Raw genomic sequence first — 15,883 nt, 5'->3', positions numbered from 1 at the left:
CAGCAGCCAGAGGCTGTAAGGGAAACCTACAGCAGGAGCTTGCTGCAGCCAGAGTCAGTGGATATTTGGAGTCAGGATGGCTGAGCTGTAAAGAGGAATAAACCAGGACCTTTTTCATGCTGTGATAAACAGGAAGTCTGTGTCTTGTCTCATTTCTACCCCCTAATGAAAGGGCTGCTGCAACAAGTAGGAAACAGAGACTTGTCCCTGTTGCACAGTGTTGAACGGTGTGCCACAAAGGAGGCAGATAAAAATGGTGTACTACCTCACACTCCAGTGCTGGCTACACAAGAGAAATGCATTGCCTTTCTGCCCCTAGGAAACAGCAGCAACTGCACTGTGGTTTTCAGAACTACTCTATGGCTGCATTTGAGACCCCATTTCTTTCATATCTCTGCCTTGGTGAGGAGCAACACACACAGGGGCTTTAACTGGTGTGCCAGACATCCTTTCTACTGCCTCCGATTGGATCACCATTTTCAGAGTGAGGACTCAGCCTTTGCCTTTTTCCCTACAGCCCCTGTGGCACTTGGATTCAGCTGCACTGAACAAGGCAGTGGGAATAGGAGGCTTTTGTTTTGTAAACATGGCATGGCAGATGATTCACATTTAAAATGTGTACACAAATATGTATAGATATGTAAGTATGCAGAAATATGTATAGGCACACTTTATACAGAAGACATATTTTAAAATAAAGGTTACGAAGAAAAGCTCTTAGAAGTTAGAAAATTTCATCATTAATTCTGCACAATGTTTACATGTTCAGGCCCTTTTAGCCATTAAAGATAGGTTCATGGGTTTTCATCTACAAGATCTTGCCCTGTTAAAGCAGATGGTTACTTTAAAATGAATAAGCAGCTATTTGTTCAATACTTGCAGTACATTCCCCTGCCCTGAGCTTTATTTATGGAACACTACACAAGCTCTGCTTTGAAAATTTATTAACTTCATTCTGGGTTGAAGGAGTTCAAAATCTTCCAATAAAAAAGTACTCTTTATTCAAATCTAAAACTTTCTATGGCAGACTTTTAACATAAAGCAACTTCACTGTGAAAAAGGAGAAAGATAGAAAAAAGGAGACAAGGGGAAAGAGGAAGGAAAGAAGAGAGGGAAGGAAGAAAGGAAGGAAGGCTTTTGATTATGCTGTGATTTTTTTCTATTATTTTAATGAATGGAACATATTTTCTTTAGTGATTTTAGACAAAATGTAATCATATATATATATAGATACGTAAGAATTAAATCCTTCTACAAAGGTTTGATTTTATGACAGAAAAAGCTCATTAAACTTAATTTTTTTCAAAATTTTGTTTCACCAAAAAGATCAAATTGTTTGGGATTTTTTCCAAATTGCAGTAGGGTGAAGCTACTTCCTTCCCCACCCCCCCACCCCCCCCCCGCACCCGCCCCCCCCCCCCCCCGAACCAGTAATTCCCATAGAACTCTATTTTGGGGGTTTATGATGCTCATTGTTGTAGATCCTGACTTTTTAATACTATTAATTAAATTACACAATGCTTCTATAGGAAACAGGGATTTTTGAAGCCTGCTTTAGAAAGGATAAAATAAAGGAAGGTGAGATGGGATTCAGATACAACCTGAGTGTGTAGGATGAAAAAGAAGTGTGGAAATGAGGAGAGTATTTAAAATTACTCATAAGAATCAACATGACCATTTTCCTACTATTCACATACTGGGTTAAAAGAAAGCCAATTAAGCCAGTGCCAGAAAAGTAAGAGAACTCATTATCCCTCTCACTCTTTTTATGGAATACACTATCATTAAGAAAAGAGACAGTGCAGAGAAATGTGAAGCAGCATTTCTGCATTAGGTCACCACAGAACAGTGACACTTCTCTTACAAAATCAAAATTATAACTCTTTGGTATTTGTATTCAGTAGTCCAGTTTGAATAAAAAATGGAAATATAAACTGTGATTGGCCTCTCCTGTTGTGAAATACACTCTCGACTCTTCATGCAGCTTGCTGCAACGTTTGGCAGTGAATTGTGAACTGCATTTGAACGTAAGTGACATTACTGTTATATCTGCTAAAAAGCTTCATCAAATCTAGAGCTTTCCCCCTCTACACTCTGTCTGCAGTGCTGCACACATTTAAGCTGCACAGTTGGTCTGTTTGGGTAGCTTTTAAAAAGCACTTCTGCAGTAGAAATACATAAATATTCCCATAACACTGAGTTTCATTTGAAGTTTGACTGGTGTGCAAAATGGGCATTCAGCCCCATCGATCTGGCATACACAATGCCAATAGCACAAGGACAAACATGTTACCATGGAAGTTGTGGCACTCGTGAACCAGGAGCAAACTGCTTGCAAATGGATTTATTATGAAACAGCATCACTGATTGCTTCATAGATTACTCCATGGAGCTGCGTTCTACTTTGGATAAGCACTGCTGTCTGGAAAAGCAATTAGAGATTTCTGGATTTGAGACTGTTAATCTATCAACAGGAGGCACGTCTACTTATAGTACTACAAATTCAAAATGTATGCATAAGCCTACAGGATCAGGCAGAGAAGCTGAGGGCAAAATAATGTCCTACTCACACCCAATGGAGAAGGAGAAGCCTTGTTAGGTGTTGTAGCAGAGATAAGACAGGTTCCTTGCCTGGGAAACATGCTTTGCAGCGGTGACTTGTTACAGTGAACACCGCAGTAAATTAAGCGAGACAGAACTGTAGATGTATAAAATGTCTTTTCCAGCTACAAAAGAAAGTTCCACAGAGAATCTGGTAAAAATTTTCACAAGACAGTGGTGGATGTTTAATTGTGGAGAGCGAAGGTGCTGGGAAGCCACTTTGTTGCTATGATTAGTCACTCTGGATGAATAGTGACCGCCAGGCACAAGGAGGGTGGAAAGCAATGAAACAAAAGGTTTACTTGGTTTGCTGAAGAAGTCGAGGGGGAGAAAAAATTGTTTCCTGCCATTTCACATAGATTACCTTTCAGACACTGGGAGTTCATCCAAATCTTTCCAGTCAAACAGTCTTTATGTAACCTGGATCATCACCAAACCAAAAGCAGAAAGCAATTACTGGGTGAAAGATGTGAAGGCCAAATCAAAGGAAATGTAACATACAATGCTCAAACTATACAGTGTCGCTGCTTCCTTGCTCATGCTGAAGTTCTCAATATAAAACATTCCCTCTGAGGCATCTGTGGCCAAAGACAAATTTTACCAGATGATGTCGTCTGACTAGAGGCCTGTTATCAAGTTATGTGTGATTCCTGGTATAGCACAGCTGACTTGTTTTGATACATTGCTCTCATGGAAAAAATGTAAGATGTGCCAGGAACAATTTCCAGCGGATTCTTAACTTGCTCACTGTCTTAATATTTTTTATGAGTCCCTGAAGTGCTAGAAATGCCAACCTCTATCCTCCCACCAGAAATAAAATCAGTTACATACAAGCATGGGTTTCTCAAGGCCAATTTATTTAGCTAAAGGATACAAACCACACCATTTCTGTGATAACTGTAATCCTTTGCAGTGTTGTTTTCTCCCTGGTTCTTGGAATTTGCATTCTCAAGACAGAAGAATAGCATAGTGGTAACAAGGTGAGTATTGTGCAATATCTATATTGTAATAGTCAGGTGACATAAGGAATGAGATTGTCTTTCAAACATGTAAACATGTTAGAAAGATTTCTAGGCAATACAACAACAAAAAAAATAGCAGGAGTAAGGAAAGTAATTGCTCTTTATCATTAAGGATGAATGCCTTTATTAGCCCAAAGCTAGTGTACGCTTTCCATTAAGTTATTTATGGCATTAGAAAATCCAAGATTGTCAAGAAAATACAGATGTCATTTTAGTATAGCATAAATTACTGATTCCAGTGGATTCCTCGCTCTTAATGAGGGACCTGGATTTACAACTTCTTAAATATCAATGAACTTTGTAAGGACTTGTTTTCAGGTACACAGTTACAATATTCAGATCTGCGCACAAAGCTACTTGTGGTGAAAATTTACCCATAGATATGGAGCCTGGATAAATATATATATATATATGTGTGTGTGTATGTATATATGTATGTATGTATGTATATATGTATGTATGTATATGTATATATATGTGCTTGGGCAAACTGTTTGATCAGCCAAGTGACTTGTGAAATACAGCAGAACTCAATTATAAGCCATTGATTCCCATCCCACAATTCCCCATTCCTCTAAACATACCTTGCAATCTAGTTTAAAAATGGCCTGGAATTCAGCAGGGCCTGGGAGCAGTGCCAGAAACGACGGGGTACCCATCCATATGGAAATGTGCAGCCACCAATGCAGCACAGCACGGTATAGACGCCTGACATAAATCATAGGTAACATCTAACAGTGCAGGCACAACAGTGGGAGCAGGCAGAGCAGAGATACATCAGTACAGATACACTGATGTAATTATTATTCCAGAGGGGATTCTGAATGTAAGAAAGCCATTAGATGTGATGACAGCTTCTTTGTTTTTTCTTGCAGAATTTCACCATAATATACAGGCTAAACTTGATTGGAGATGGCAGGATATTTTTTCTGATTATTCCAGGCATTAAATCATAGTCCTCTGCATGTCTGTGTTTGGTCTCTTCAGTATCATTTTGGTTGGTACTGGAGAAAGATATGGATAAATTCTGAATTAAAATGTAGTGATACATTTATTTTTTCTCCTGTATCAGATTTTTTCTTTTTAACAGCAGAGGAAACAGTAAGTTATGTTTGGGTTTTTTTGTGAAAATTTCTCTACATATTTATCATAGTATGATCTTGTACAGTTATTTTGTTTCTTGTTTAAAATACTAAGTTCCAGTTTTGTATTAAAGTTTCAGGGTCTTTTTAAGCATTTCTAGAGCGTCCTGAATACAGGTTCCAAGATTATAATCTATGAGGAATCTTAGACATTAAACACTGTGAAAGTAATCTAAATATATACACTTAAATTGTAAGAAATTCTTCCAGTTATCACACAATGCAAGAAGCATCTGCACCTGGATTAAGAACTTCAGCAATCTGATCTCTGCACTGATGGACCCAGTTAATTTCAGCATACCTCTAAAGTAATGCAAGGTATCTTAGTAACCATACCATTATTTCAGCACTCACAATACCACACTGATGGGTAGATTAGATGGTTGAAGTAACCTTGTTGTGGACCCTTCTCACATGGACATCTAGAAAAACATTGCCCTAATTTTCAGGCATAACCGAGATACTGTGAACTGGAAATCATGAGAACTATTAATCCTCAGCTCTGAAAAACACCCCTAGGGGAGACACCTTGGGAATCTCTCTGTATCAAGAGAGTTATGAGTGGTATGTCAGAGAGCAAATTATTTGAATGTGGACTATGAATCCCTGCTTTTACTCAACTACTCATTTAAAACACAGAGATCTGGACAAGAGACATTGTAGCACAGTGTAACAATCAACAGCTGCTAAACCATGATTATCCTACAAGCACAGGGAAAAAAATCGCTATCATTTGGGCAAACACCAATTTTTCCAGTCTGAACTTGAAGAGACCAACAATTCACAAACAGGTGAATTGATTAGCTTTCAATCACCTAAAAAGAAAATGTTATGGCTGGTCATTTAACAGAGAGAATTAGTGCCTATAAGGATAACTGGTAATTTTAATGAGTGAAAGAATGAACATACTGCATTAATGGAAAACAACCCATATCACCAGCAGAGGTATGGACTTATTCCATGATGTAGGTTGGCAAGTATCTCATGGAAGGAAATTTAGCACATGCTCTAGGATGTTGATCACATCCTCCAAAGAATGCCCAAGAGTGGTAACAAAATTAACTCAAAATGGCATACATGAATCTTATTGTTTTGTCTGAGTTCATACATCCCTTGTGCTTTCTAATTAAGGGCAAACAGGCTCTCAATGTTTTTTAAAATTGTTTTATGTACTTAACTTTTCCCTAGAGAGGTAAATTATGCCCACCAGATTAAAGTTCAGAGGAAGGATGTGATTAAATGCTTGAGGCACTATAAAGTGCCAGTACTGCTGCTAATGCCAAGCAAAGATAGATCATAAGTATCCACTTTAAAGAAGGAATAACATACAGTTTGAATCCAGCAAAGACACCAGAAAGGACAAAGAAAAAGTCAGTGCTGGAGTCTATTCATACCGAGGAAGCTGAAAAGCACACACGAGCTGTGATTAAAGTAACCCTTCTCAAAATCCACAGGAATTGCATAATTGAAAGATAAATACTTTGAGGTCACATAAAACTTTTTGATTGACCCTGAGTTATCACTCTAATTACAGGCATTTCTAACAAAAGGGAGTGTGATATCCACAAGAGCTTGCAGTCATATCACACAGCTTTAGGCATCTGGACACATATGTACTTCCTCTACGGCTGCTGGAGTAGCTCAGCAGAAAATCTGATCAAGCAAGAAAAGCTGAGTAGAAAAATCTAAGACTGTCCACATCACTTAAAAAATCCATAAAAGTAATGACACTGCATGCCCTGACTGAAAACTACAGAGATATGGGCATTAACATCTCTCATGCCTGATTCACAACAGTCATCTGAACCTCATGGGGAACATCCTAACCAGTCTATTCAATGGCATTCTGGCTTAGACTTTCTAGTTCTCTTTAAAGAACATTTCACTTTGCATAAATTAAGCATTTATGGGCATGTCAGCACTGAAAAGGGCTATGAGTGTCCTCAGATCAAGGAGACCTTTGGTTTTTTTCACATACTTTACAGTACATTCTAGCTCCATGGTTATAAGAACTTATAGGGTTCCATTTTTAATTATCTAAATGATGAGGTACAATGCCTCATTTTGTGAGTGGTAGATGTGGTTTTCATCCAACTTGAGAAAACAAAATGCATAGAAAATATTCTCTTTTCATAGTTTTGCTATTTTTGACACAAATTTACAAGTATTTCAGGACAGTGTATTGTCTTTCTTTTGAAGGATGAACAAGCAGTCTTTCAGCAAGGCTGTTTTATGAGGTTCATAACAAGTCTCTGATTTAAAAAGGAGCCCTTCACACAAAAGTGGTATGGTGTACAGGCTGCATACACAAATCTAAGTATAACTGGACTCTCAGAAACTTTCAACATTGTCCAGTTCAGCTCTCCAAAACAAATATTAAGACCATGCAATAGAGGATTCAGGAAAACAGTAAATGAGTCCTCTGTGTTCTTTGCAGCATCAAGTCTGAAAGTGGCTTGCCTCTTGATCTGTAAGCTCTGTTTCTCTTGTCTCAGACAGGAATACAACAGACTATGAGGTAAAGGGAGTGGTCATACAGACACAGTATGTGTTTCACACTTACTAGGCTTGTTCTCTACACTCTTCCCATCTGAACACAACAGTATCAAAAATATTTATGGGGCGGTAATTTTTGTGGATTTTTCCCATTCCACACAGCTCAGAATACTCTGAACCAGCTCCAGGAACACAAGAGCTTGCCAAAACATTAGTTCAAGCAGGTGGTTCCAATTCATAGGACTTTTACCTTCTCTATGCTTGAGAGATTCTTGGAACAACAAAAAACCTCACATGCCTATGCTGGCAAGTGTAAGATTTGAAAGGCAGATGTTATTCTCACATCCACACATTGAAATCTCATTGCCAGATTAGCTAGTATCAGAACTATGACTTTTGAACTGGCCTCTGGGAGGGCTGCTATAATAGGGCAGCTACAAGCCATGTGCTGCCACTTATCTTTGTGCCTCTTACTGGGAAAGGAAAATTTAAAAAAAGAAAAAAAAAAAAAAAAAAAAAAAAAAGAAAAAAAAAGAAGAGGGAATTCTGAAGAATGGTAATTTCTTACCTGGTAATTTGTTTCTCCACATGCCCTAGCATGCAAACTCAAACTCTAGCTAAAACTCCTCCTATCAGCAGATGGATACAATGAAAATATAAAACCCATGGGATGTCAGATTTTAAATACAGAGGGATGATCTCTCTGGCTAAGTTCAGATTCAAATGTCTAAAGCAATAAAGTTGAAACTGCCCTTTCAGAATGTACAGTACCATAAATTCTTCAGAAACAGAAAACAGCACTAAGTCAGATGAAAAGATCTTAAAATTTTGCAGGTAATTACTAATTTCAAAAGCAGTATTAGCTAAACAGTGGATCACTGATGAATATTTTTTTCTTCTGTTTTCTGTCTCTGTGCAAGCATTTTGATTATAAGGTTGATCTGTGCCTCTCCTGATGTTTTACCTCCTGTTTGAACTGGTATAAAACAAACAGTGGAGGATTGTTCTCCCTTGATAGTTTGTTGTTCAGATGGATACACATGGAATGCCCAGCCCATCCAAGTAGGGCTAGTAACTAAACAGTTGACCACCTGGTAAGACAATTAAAACTTATCACAAAGTCACGTGGCAGTGAAGGATGACTGGACATCTATGAAAGGATTGAGACTGATCAAAGAAATATCTCATTGATTTGAAGGAGAGAAGTATGTGCAGGAAGAGGAAGATTTCGGGCAATGTTTGTAACAAAAACAGTTTAAGAAAGAGTAGATAATAATGTGGTCACTTCATACAGAGATGGAGCCATGTCCATGCTTTTGCCCTCAAAATCTACGTTAAGCAGCTGTTCTCCAGGCAGGAATCCTTAGTAACTTCTCAACAGTGTTCTCAAACAGCCAGCACCCTGAGTGAGGAGCTACTGAGAGCCAAGGAGTAAGAAATACTGACAACAGGAGACTACCTTACATCCATCCCTATGCAGAACTTAGTCAGGACTATAGAAAAGTTCCTCTGTCTTTTAAAGACACAGTATCCTGATTCCTTTGTCAAGAAATGTAGCAGAACTCATGTGTTTGGATTGCTGGGAGGTTTGTTTTGGTTTGAGTTTTTTTGTTGTTGTTTTTAAAACGCAACCAGAAGTGGTGCCAACACCCACTTTTAACATAAGGTATGGTGTCCACATTTCAATTTGAAGATTCAGCTTCCTTGCTTCTCCCAGCAAACAGTGCAATTCACATCTCCCACCTGATAAATAGGTTCTAATAATCAGTCACATAACTAACTAGAATGGGTGGATTTTCTGTTCTTCTGTACCGCAAAGCAGGGAAGAGCGCTGATACATCACGACATTGTAATTCAGGGGCTGTGGTGATCAGCAGGAAAATGGGATCTGTAGGCTTTGGTCCTTACCTCTAGCAAAACACTGTTAAATGAGTGAAACACAGTTAATTCCCATTGAATTTTTCAGACTAGAAGAGCGTTACATTCCCCATTCCTGGGGGTGAGAATGTCCTGAACATTTGGTGATGTATCTGCTGTGCATGCATGCGTGTGTGTGTATTTGGCATGGAAGCACTTCTGTCTCCTCTTCAGCTGTGTTTCAGGGGAAAGCATCCATTGCATTTTTGTGAGGTCTAATCCATTAGGCATGCTCCAAAAATATTTGACATATTGCGTCCCTCAAGCATTTGTAGATGGAGCATAGCCTACTTTCCCAAACTTCCCCTTACTTTAGACAAAAGAAAGGTATTGAGCTCTTTCATTTGGCTCTAAGTGTCTCAAGAACTTCACAATGGTACAAGAAGGCACCTAATCAAGCTAGGCAGCAGATTAACAGCTGGCTTTTGGATCACCAGTTTGGGCTCAGGCAATGCAATTCCACTTAAATCCTGCTATAGATGCTTTAACTCTTTTATTGCCTTCAGCTCCATGATAGTATCTATGGCAGCTACGAGTTCAAGCTGATATTGATGTGTAGAGGTGAAAAGGTTGGAGGATTCAAGTGGCTGACTTAAAAATTGCGCCAGGAAAAGTGCATTCTGTCTTGGCACAAGAGCATAAGGTTGAGCTGCTTCTCTCGCAGTCCTAAAACTTAAACAATCTCTGAAGCCTGCCAAGCTTCTCATAAAACATTGAAAAGAATAAAAAGATGACCCGACTTTCTGTCACATAAAAGAAGTCCTCTGAAGGTAGAGGAAGTTTTTTCATTTTCAGAGGTTAAAAAGGTGGAAGAATAAGAGAAATTCTGTAGCTAACAGTGAGGTTTCTCTGAGGGAATGGATATAAAGGAATGTCATAATGGAAAAGAGTGGTAGGAGATCTCTGCAACTAGGGATGGGTCTTCTCCCTCCCTTCTATTCAAATTTATGTTAAGCTCAATAGTGAATAGTCTCTGAGGACATGTCCCATATGTACCAGATTTTCTTTCTCTGTACTGCCTTCTTAGAAAAGCATGTTTGCCTGTTATTTTTTCCCAGACTTCTTCCCAGGGCTTGTATTCTTTTACTTTGCTGTTATTGTCACTGATTTTCCTTCACCCTTCTTCATTTGCAGTCCTTTTCTGAATGAAATCACTCAAGGTAAGTGCTTTCAGCCCTGTCTTGTAAAGGTTTTGATCAACATTTAACTTCACAGAACAAGTTTTTTATCTTCTCACATTTTTCAGTTTCTTAAATGGCACCCAGGTTCCCTTCTCCACCCTTTTTATCCATTTAACAAGGGTCTGCTTTCTATAGCAATAAAGAATCTGGAAAATAAAGGTCTTGGCTTAGTTCTTTCATACTTAGGCTTAGATAGCTTTGAATTTTTAGAAAAGATTGAGGCTGTGTATAAAACATCTTTGTGGATGGAAAACGGTAAATTTAAAGAGGGGTGTATTCTCAAAAAATGTTTGACAAACTGAGTTTTCAGAGGCAAGTTTTCAGAGGAAAGGAGTTCCAGACACGTTGAGTGCAGGAACTGGCTGCCACCCCAAAAGATGTGGGTCTTACTTAGGAGTACCATGTGATAACGGACAGGGCTTTACAGCTGTCACACAAAACTACCCACAAGTGTTTAGTCAAGTAAATTAGGTCTGCAAGGATAGAGTTTAACACCTGAATTTAAGGTCCTAAGCACAGATACCTTGGTGTGACCTAGGTGTCCAAGTCACACATTGTGGTCACTACAGGTCTTGCCAGTGCAACCAGTGGAGCACATGGACTTACTCAGCTGACCAAATCAAAGTACCTACTTTAGGGTGCAAACTCCTTTGAGCCTATTGGGCTAGCTGCAGTTGCCTCAATAGGCATCTTGTGCCATTGGGGTTGTCTTAGCTAACCCTGCCTGGCCTCTAGCTATCTCTCCTGAAGTCATGTGGTGCTGTATCTGAAGGCTTCCTTTGGATGTATGAAAGCTGAAGGCTCAAATGGCTCCTGCGGAGGAACATGAAACTCACCCCCACTGTCTGCAATGGAAAGTTAAGATACCTCACTCACATTCCCATAACTAAATTCCCGTGCTTGAAGCCAAAGCTGAACCTCGCCCTAGGGGACTGCCTTTGAAATGCAGTGTGCAGAGAAAAGAACTAACCCTCTTTTACAGTGGAAACATTAAAGGCATTCTCAAATACCTTGGGAACCACAGAGAATAGGTAATTCATTTTTGTACTTATTTCTCCAAGTTAAAACCCCATATTGAAATGTTGAGGTAAGCAGTAGGTTACTGGTAAGGCTTCTGGATTCTTTCTCAGTTCTGTTTCTCTTATGACCTCATCAGCATCCTGCCTGGACCTTTTCTGAAACTTCTTCTCCAGACAGTGTTCTTCCCTCCCCACCATACCCATATATATTTCTGTAACTCCCTAATTTAATATTCCCTTTTTACAGAGTGTCACAGGAAAAAAAATTGCAGGCATGACTTGTCTTGATTTGCTTGACAAAAAGAGGTGCTTTTAACAAGTAACAAAGGAAGACTATGTCAGCTTCATGAATACTGACAGAACACTTCCTGCTTAACTCTTGGGTGGGTACTCCAAGCTGCACTTCAGATAATGCAGTTGATGAAGAAAATAGTAGGAACATTTATTATTTTTTTTTTCATTTATCCAAACATTGCAGATCGTCTTGTTTTACAGGTGACTTCCTAAAGCAGCATGCCTTGCCAAACATCGCCTCCACCTGCACAACTTGGTTTGCCTGCTGTCGTTGTTTAAGTTGCTGGTGAGAATACAGCAAAAGAGAAAAATCGCACTGCTGAACTGAAAGTCTTTTAAAATTCCCAGTGCTCTTCGTCAGTCTCTGCTTTTTGTCACTTTTCATTCATTTTGTATGATAGCAACCTTGCTAAGTACAATAGCAATACATCGCTAAGCACAACCAGAAAGCCAGTTGAGAGTGGCATTTTTTTAAAATACAAATGCTCCCTAAAATCATCTACCGAGGAAATCAGACATTAGGACCATTAATCATGAGGATTAGCTGGTATCACCCTCTTAAATGCTTGGGATCAGGTATTTAAATAAACAGCAATCCCTTAAGAGAATTAGTATTTTGGGGTTCTTTAGGCATTATGTAATGCAAATGACATGATATGCTAAGTCATGAGATACAACGAAAGCACACAGAAAAGCGGTATCACTCTTCCAAGTGCCAGGGCTTCACTTGAATTTATGACTGAGCGTACATAACACGATTCTTTTGAAGGGTACACAGCCTCCTCTTAGACTGAACTGCTTATTGCTTTTACAGTAGCACAATTAATGAAATTAATTTATGCTATTTAGCTTAAGTCTTATTTTTGCTGACTTTTAGCTTTTTTTTTTAAGTACTGTTTAGTCTCCTATCCTCTTTTTTTTTTCTCTCTCTCTCCAATTTCATCTTAAATAACTTACCAAATCAAAACCTATCCCACGAATGATCTCATAGTGCAGTTCAGCCCAGATTTTTTTTTTTTTTTCTGCTCTCTTCTGCTTTATTTTTGGACTGCGATGACAAATCTTAAAGGGGAAAAAAACCGAACACACAAAAACTAGAAAATATTATATAACTGTATAAAGCCGGCAATTTAACTCTTCCCAGCAGAAAATTGTTTCTAAATACAACTCTGTCTGGAGCTGAAAAACGTCAGTATGGAAATCCAGCTCCAGGACGCAGGAGGGAGCGCAGCAGCTCCCCGAGCAGATGTCCACAGACAGTGAGTCATCGGCAAGGGCTCAACCTGGGATCATCAGCACCCAGGCACAGCTGCCCACGGTTTTCAGCTGAAAGAGCAGCTCAGCCGCCTGTCCCTTACTCAGCGTGTGGAGCCCTCATCTAACCCGAGCGATCCAGGGAAGGGCAGCGAGACGCTGCGGAAACCTCTGGAGATGAGATTTTTGTGTCAGCCCTCCAGCTGCATTAGTGAAGGGGGGCGCTCAGCAGCATTCAGCAGAGCGCAGCGGCAGCAGCGTCTCCATCGCTTTAACCTAGCAGGGGCACAGAAACAGGACTGCCATCTGGGGGCATCCCGCTGCCTCGGGGCGCCGGAGCCTCCGCGACTGCGAGCGCTCAGCGCAGCGATGCGGGGCTGCCGGTGCCGGAAGCGGCCCGGGCGGCCGGAGCTGAGCGCACGCAAACCCGGCGGGCAGGGCAGGGCCGGGCCGGGCCGGGCAGGGCAGGGCCTTCGCGGCCCGCAGCCCGCGCCGTTGCCGCGGCAACCCGGGGGCGGGGCGGTGCCGCGGCCGGCGGGCCCCGGGCGGGCCGGGGTCGTTGTTACGCGCGGCGGGTGCGGGGCGGACAAAGGCGGCTCCGTCCGGCCCCGCACGCAACTCGCGCTTGTGCCGGGAGGGGCGAGGCGAGGGTCGCGCCACCGGCCCGGAGGGAAGGGCGGGGAAGTAGCAGCCGGAGGAGGAGGGAGCCGCGGCGCCGCGTCCCGTGGAAAGCTGAAGCTTCCCGAGCCTCGCTCCGCCGAGCCCCGGGCGGCTCTGCCGCACCGCGTCCCTCTCCCGCAGGGCAAAAGGGCCGTCTCGGGGTGGCAGGACAATTTTTTAAAAAATATATCTAAAAGTATTAGCTTTACTTTATGCAGAAGCCATGTGAGGTGGTGTGGTGATTTTTTTTTTTTTTTCTTTTTCTCCTGCTGGAGTGGCTAGAAGCCAAAGCTCTCCTATTGAATGCTTCTCGCTGAATCGGAAAAATCTGCCTTGTTTAAATTAATTAATGTCAGTCCTTTTCCCCAAAAAGAAGACGAGAAATTTTACTATTATATTAGGTCTGGAGAAGCTTTAAGAGGGTCGTGGGAGACGTACTGAGCCCAACTCTCTTCCTCCCCTCCTCCCTTCATTAGCACCGCACCTAGAGGCATACGTACAGAAGGGAAAGGGAGAGTCGAAAAAACTGAGCAGCTACCTGAGAAACCAGATAGGGTGCTGGAGGGCACCATGGGTACACCTGTACCTGAGGAATTCAAATGGGAGCAGTAACCTCTGCCATGACCACCCTCTGAACCAGGCCTCTTTCAGTACACTAATCCACCCTATGCTGAAATACATGTGGCGGGGCATGCACGGAACAGTTTTGTAGCATCTGTAACATGGTGGAATCCCGCATTAAACGTTAAAACCTCACTGTAATGTGGATTATATATAATTCTCTCCAAAAGCATAAAAATAGTGATAGCTATAAACCAGATAGTAGATCAACCATTCTTTGTGATGTCTGCTTTCCTGTTCTTACACTTTGAAAAATAATAGTGTGCTTCATGGAAAATAGTCAAATCTCTGTTAAACAGATATAAATATATCAACATTCCCACCAATGTTTGGAAGCATCACAAATGTGTTTGTTTTAATTGTAATCATGAAAGCATTTTGATGTATAATATGTTCTCATTTAGATGTTTTGAGGCATTACTTTATAGTTCACTACTATGGAATGATTCTGCTTTTCCTTTAAAAATACTCAAATACTATTTTTGCTGGTAGCCTTGCTTTGTTGCAGATTTGTTGGGAGACTGAAAGCCTGTTTTTAAAAGGATTATATTTAATGTTTGGGGAAAACTCTGCTGTGAGTTTGAAAAATAAGTTACACTTCTTTTTTGACCTTCGTTCCACTTACAGCGTTCTTTGCACACAACCTGTGGTTGTAATCTATTACTCTGATCAAGTTTGTCTTTCCAAGATGAAGCTAGACATTTAGAAAATATCCTAGTAATGTATTAACATGAAAATGTGGTTCCAAGTAATAGGTACATGGTGAACACAAGCCATACTTGGTGAAGGAAATCACTATGTTTAACGGTGTGGAGATCCAGACTATGTCTTAATTTTACAGTCCCTGCTTAAGTCCTAGGAATTTTCAGACTGGATTATTTAATAGACTACCGGGTCTGAAGATGAAGTCAGATTTTGTAAGGGAGGATGCAATGTTTACAGCGCAGCACTTTTATTTAACACTTAATTATGAAGCTGTGCACAGAGAAGCTTTTGAGATTGTTGCCATTAGAAACTGAGCCCTTGTGGCTAGAGTTATGGTCAGGCTGCCGACTCCACCCCCACCCTCCTTCCCTGCCCTCCTCCTGCTCCGCTGACTGACCTTGCCACGCTTGGCTGAGCTGAACCTTGAGGTGCTGCAGTGTTTTACATCGCTGGGCTGTAAGGTTTGAGGTGCGAGCATGCAAGGGGTGGTGCCATCTGCGGGGACAAGAGTCTTTTCTTTTGCTGAAAACCTGCCAGCCGTTATTCAATATCACTGAGTATCATGTAACAAAAATAAAAGCTACATGTCAGGGAGAATGTCTCTTTCCCTACTGATCTAGGCTGGAACACAGCAAAGTTTCCATTTACTTCTAGCTATTGTGTAAAGAAAGCTCCATTGACCTATTTTGACACTCAGCCAGGGAGGTGACTCCATCAGTCAGAAGCTGACCATTTTTGTTTCCTAACGCACCCACCAGAATTTTAATACTGTGCTTTGTTTGAACTGAAAGGCTGTCATTTCAGTGCTTTTTGTCACCATTGATCTCAGACTTATGTATTTTACATGGTATTTTGAAGATACACTATTAGCTGTCATTATAGTATTCTCTGTGTAAAATTATTTTGTTTGTAAGCCTGAAGAAAATTTCTGGTGAGCTTTCACATTACACAGTGGCACTGAGTGATCTTTT

Source organism: Chamaea fasciata, unplaced genomic scaffold (assembly GCF_029207755.1).
Source record: "Chamaea fasciata isolate MVZ Bird 193981 ecotype frontalis unplaced genomic scaffold, bChaFas1.0.hap1 SCAF_2, whole genome shotgun sequence".
In the NCBI taxonomy this organism is placed as follows: domain Eukaryota; kingdom Metazoa; phylum Chordata; class Aves; order Passeriformes; family Sylviidae; genus Chamaea; species Chamaea fasciata.
The sequence above is the reverse complement of the archived record's forward strand: the minus strand, read 5'-3'. Positions refer to the sequence as shown.